Source organism: Parasteatoda tepidariorum, chromosome 8, assembly GCF_043381705.1.
Source record: "Parasteatoda tepidariorum isolate YZ-2023 chromosome 8, CAS_Ptep_4.0, whole genome shotgun sequence".
Classification (NCBI taxonomy): domain Eukaryota; kingdom Metazoa; phylum Arthropoda; class Arachnida; order Araneae; family Theridiidae; genus Parasteatoda; species Parasteatoda tepidariorum.
This window is the reverse complement of record NC_092211.1, coordinates 42903016-42909015: the sequence shown is the minus strand read 5'-3', so window position 1 is coordinate 42909015 and position 6000 is coordinate 42903016. Positions and strand designations below refer to the sequence as shown.

Below are 6000 nucleotides of genomic sequence, written 5' to 3'. Positions count from 1 at the left end.
TAATAGTCAAAAATAGTTTGAATTGTATAAAATTTTTTAAAACATTTTAACGAATGTAACTTTACATGGCAAAGTACAAAATTTGAACGAAATTGGTCGAAATAGTTCCTGAGAATATTAAATTTTAATTATCTGACTAATTTAAAATTAAAACTCGTTAAAACTAAAACTTGTCGAAGATTTTCACAAATGCACGAAATAATAACTTGATTTTTCCCATATTCACAAAAAGTTAAAGAGATAACTGGTTTTTGTGATTTTTCTCAAAATCAGGATCTTACTGTCACAAATGCACAAAATTATGAGTCTATGTTTTACAATTTCATAAATAATCTGAACATATCACTGGCTTTTACTACTTTTCTCAAAATCAGGACTCTATATTTTTAGGAAATTTTCAAAAATATGTTCTCACGTTTTACAATTTCACAAAAAGGAATCCTTGATTAAAGGCTGAGCAACTCTCTGGTTGTTTCTAAAGTTTCATAAAATCAGAGTCCCGTTTTCACAAAAATTACGAATAGATTTTTCATAATTTTACAAAAACGTTCCTACCACAAAATAAGTCTGAAATAACCACTAATATCACACAGTGAATGTAAGGACATAAAACCTCTGTTTTCAAAACTCATGATGAAAATTACTTCACAACTTCACAAATAAAGATGAAATTAAGCGTTTCTACATACATTGTGATATATTTGTTACATTGCACAGAAGGCAAAATATTAAATGAATCGTTCTTAATGACTTTTGATTGAAAGCAAATTATAAATGCATGAAAAAACAATTACAAATATTTGAAAAGAAGTGAAATAATACACAAATGAAGGCATACAAAAACTCTATGTTTAACAACTATGTTTAGAGTTTATACATAAAAAATAACTTTGCTTTGAATTTATACGGCGAAAAGAGTTAACATAATTTATTTCAGTTGTTACAGACTTATACTGAAAAAGCAATACTTGTTTTATAAAGATTGAATTATCTTTCATTCCTCGTATGATTTTTAAATTTTAATATAAGGACATTTTAAAAATACAATATACTGTGCAACTGGTTTAAGTAAAAATAAAAGTACGGTTTTTTAAAATTCCATTTTGTTGCTCATTTTTAATATATAATATTATTTTGATTGCGATGTTCACTCATATTTTTAACTTACGTAAAAATAAAAATGCGTTTTTTTAAAAATTTCATAATTATTTCATCTTTAGTATAAAGCGAAATAATTTTTTTTGCGCAGGTTATTTTAAAAATAAATTATGTATTTTAAAATACAGTTATAAAATAGTTATAAAATAATATATTTCATAGTACATAGTTATAAAATAATATATTTCATTACATATTTACAGATGGAAGAGATGTACAGTAATTTCAAAATTTAGTTTCTCAGGAACTATTCAACCGATTTTGATCAAATTTTGTATTTGCAATGTAAAATTGCAATTTTTTGAAAAGATGTTGCATAGTTTATACCTTATAATTCAAATTTTTTTCAATTATTACGCAATAAAAAATAAATATAATAAATACTTACTAAACTTTGTTTTTTTTGCATGGGATTATCATTAGATAAACAAATTTTATAATTGTGTGCAAAATATTTCAATTTGCTTAAAAGTTCTCGAGATATAGCGAATATAACTCAAAAAATTAAATTGACATTAAGAGGTCTAAACTTCAGATAGTTTTTCTGATCTAACTATTGGGACGTTATTTCCCAGATTGCGGCTGCCCCTTATCTTATGGGGGTCAGAAATCCGAATCCGGGAAAACAATAAAGGTTTGTTTATTCAGAAAAAGAACATTTTTGTGTCTGATTCCACAACTTATATCCTCTTCATTAAGCACATGAGACGAAGAAAAATTAGTAAAAATTGGAAAAATGAAAAAATATGACGATCAAGGCTGACGTACCAGCCTTGAATTGTCACAAAAATGCAAAACTCTTTCTATCGAGAAGGCTAAGACAAAAGTCAAAAATGCTTTCTCTGTACCGCTGTTTTGAAATATTCTTAATTTTTATTAGGGGTACAGAGAAAGCATTTTTGACTTGTCTTAGCTTTCTCGATAGAAAGAGTTTCGTACTTTTGTGGTAATTCAAGGCTGGTACCCCCTGATGACATCAGCCTTGATTGCCATATTTTTTCATTTTTTCAATTTTTATTAAGTTTTCTTCGTCTCATGTGTTTTATTCCTCTTGGTTTCTCTGCTGCTTAGCGCATTTTTTCCATTTGGATGTTATTTTTATTTTTATTAATTTTATTTTTATTAATTGTTTGCAATAATATTTTGAATTCTTTTCTTAATCCTCTTCATTAAATAAATAGCATATTTGAGGTCACCCCCGTGAGCCGTTAAGATCTGACCGTGAATTTGAAGATCCGATCATGAGATCCAAAGTTATTTAGGGTGATCCGTTTTTTATTTTACGCTCAGTACATGATAGACAGAAGGCAAAAAATATGAAGAGCAATTCGAGTAACTCTTGACCCAATGATAGACTTATGTACAACGACTCAATCTTAATTATTCGTGGGCCTAAACTCAAATACATTTAATTACTAAAGCAGATGATATTTTAATAAGTTACAAAAATCAGACATAAAAACGTACTTAGTCTGAATAAACAGAATTTTTTTTACGTTGGAATTAGATTTTTGATTCTCAAATTATGCAATCTGAGAAATGTGGTCCCAATTAAGTTAAATATTTTGCTGCAACTCGAAAACTTTTTGAACGAATCGAAGCATTTTTACACGCTATAAAACTTTTAATAATGCGTTTTTTTAAATTTTTTTATAAACAAAAAAACCATATTTTTTATAAAATTCATTCACCCAAATATCAGCTCATATAAAATGTAATTTTTAAAAATTTATTATTTTTTCATTAATTTATAACATAATACTCGAAAAATTTCTATGGTATTGTTAGGTATAAAAATTACATTTTACAGGGAAGTATCTTTTGATAAAAGAGTTCTATAGTTAGTTATAAATTTTTTTGTTTCTGATTTCGTAACTTAAAATATCCTCTGTATTAATTATTTAACATATTTAAGGTTATGCTTTTGAACCATTAAGATAAGTTCCAGCTGTTAGATTAAAAGTTATTAAGGTGATAGTTTTTTTTTGTCTGGCGCACTGTACACTAATGGTTGTAAGATGTGTAAAAAGTGGTAGCTACTGAATGTGTTCTTTGAACAATGTATATTTTGAGTTTTAAAATTTTGAATGCAATATTGATTTTATTATTCGCGTGGTTAGTAAAAGTTATCATTTATTAAAGTTCATAAGAATTCAGAATTAGTTTAATCCTAAAATGATTAAACGCTAACTTTCAGCTGATATTTTATTCGAGTTGTATTGAAACTATTTTACACTTTTATTCAAAGAGTTTTAAATGCATAAGCACACTGAATTATAATTAGCAAACAGAAACTTAAGCACACTGAATTATAATTAGCAAACAGAAACTTTCACTTTCAGCGTCATACCTTATATACATATTTATATGTGTTTTCAGTTATGTTCGCACTATCGATGTATTTTTGAAGCATAAGAAACATTTTAAATAAATTAAACAAATTAAAACAATGACTCACTATTATTCCTGAAGTTAAAATCGTTATTTTATTAATTTTTTTAAAATAAATAAAAACATATGGTATTAAATATCTTATAGGTTCCAATTTTGCACACGATATTGATTTGCATTTCTTGAACCATGCGTATTTACAGTTTATATAAAATTGAAGTTACAGTTATAGTTAAAAGGAAAAGAAGATTCAAGGGAAGATTTATTTTCTAAATATATTTGATATCAGAAATTAAACTAGTTTTCTTCATGAATAACTTTGGAATATCGTGTGCCAAATGATTATTCCACAGTAAATTTTGCTTCATTTAACAAATAATATTAAATCTTAGTTTTTTGTTTAAGAAAAAGGCCGTTTTCTAAAGTTTGAATCGTATTTTATATTTATACTTATTTCGTAATATTCTATTAATTGTGTTATAGGTTTTCTATTTTGCACACGATACTGACTTGCATTTCTTGACTCATGTGTGTTTACATTTCAAATAAAATTGAAGTTACAGTTATAGTTAAAAGAAAAAAGAGGTTTAAGGGAAGATTTATTTTCTAAATATATTTGATATCAGAAATCAAACTAGTTTTCTTCATGAAAAACTTTGAAATATCGTGAACCAAACGATTATTCCAAACCAAATTACATTTCAGTTATAAATAATATTAAATCTTTTTTTTTTTATTTAAAAAAAAGCCTTTAAGGATGGGCAATTAATTAAAAAGGAAAAATGGGGTTTGTCATGATTTCTTTTTTAAGTGAAATTGAATAATTTGAAACATTGTAAACAAGATCGTTTGGCATCTGCGGACAATATTACGTGATCTAGCCTGATAGTTATTAGGTCAGGGTTGATGAGAGGGTTGTGAGTGAATTAACTGTAACCAACTACGCAACAATAGCAGGTAATCTTGAAATGTTTATGCTACACTGTTACGGATTCGTCGGAATGAAAGTGGTTGAAAAATAAGTGACGGGGTTTCCGGTTTTATTGAGTTCAACAATGAAGAAAAAACCGCAAAGATAATGGCGCCATTCTTGCTAATTTTTTAATTATATTGTTCTTTAGTGATGTGTGCTTTGTCAATACAGTGCAAAATATCTCGACCTTAAAATCAATGTGGAATGCAAAAATTATTTATGCGTTTGGTGATAGATAAATATATTTGGAATGCATGGAATGTCTCGGCGAAAACGACCGTAGGGTAAGTGTAAATAATTACTTAATGAAAGATTAATTTTAATCATCATTGTATCAAAAATATATTCCATTTTCTACAGTGGATAGTTTTAATTACATTGTTCACAAGAAAGATGTGCAATAACAACATTGAAAATAAAAATAGATCAACCTCAAAACCAATGTCAAATGAAAAAATAATTTATGCATTCAGTGCCATATTTGGAATGCATGAATATTAACTATTGTACCTAAAATATGTTCCGTACCCTACTGTTAGTACTTTATATTACTTTCTTAATAAGTTATGTGTGCAGTATCAGCACTGAACAGAATACTTCGACCCGAAAATCAACGTTGGACGAAAGAATTATGGATGCGTATAAGCATATTTGGAATATATTAAATGCAACTACGAATGCAATCGTCAATATAAATAATTATTTAAAGAACGATTAGTTTAATTTTTACTTTTCCAAATTTTTGCATATTGTTGATAATGTGTGAAATGTGTGTAACCTTGACCTTGAAATCATAGTTGATTGAAAAAACTATTTATGCATTCTTTCCACATATATAATTGGAATGCATAAAATATTAAGTGAAAATAGGACATAAATAAGAAATTTTAGGTAGGATGGAATTTTAGTAGGATAAGTATAATTAATTACTTAATGAACAACTTATTTTATACGATACCAACTCAATTTAATTTATATACCAAAAATATGTTCCGCAAGCCACTGTTGGTATTTCTTATTACATTGTTAATAATGTGTGCTACGTCATTATTGACCAATGCCTTGACCTTTAAAGCATTGCTAAAAGAAAAAAAGACAATTATCTATCAGGATTACATAAACATAATTGGAATGTTATGAAAACGATTGTAGATGAGGGTAAATAATCCAAACAGTAATTTTTATAGTTTATATGCCAAAAATTCAGTACCCAAAGGTGCACTATTCTTTTTGGTTTCAGTTATTCCAAAATTATCTTACTTTATTTTTGGTCAGATATAGTCTATAGCCGAGTCTAATTTTGGAAATTTTTGCATGTATTTCGAAATTTTTCCATGCATATGGTAACGGTTAAGTAGAGATTCCGATTTTCGAAATTATAGCTCTTATTACCTCATTTTTAATAAAAAAAAATACAAAACTGAAAAGCAAATTAAACGGAATAAATAGTTTACATGCCATGCTTTCAGGTATCATGA

General features: G+C 26.9%; 1 protein-coding gene across 1 annotated transcript in view; it reads left to right on the top strand.

Annotated features, from left to right (window-relative positions):
* Positions 1-4546: 4546 nt before the first annotated feature.
* Positions 4547-6000, top strand: part of LOC107447387 (hormone receptor 4) — a gene marked incomplete in the record, with an annotated part of 162733 nt that continues 161279 nt past the window's right edge. Inside the window, 1 exon segment of the mRNA XM_071184711.1 lies at positions 4547-4767.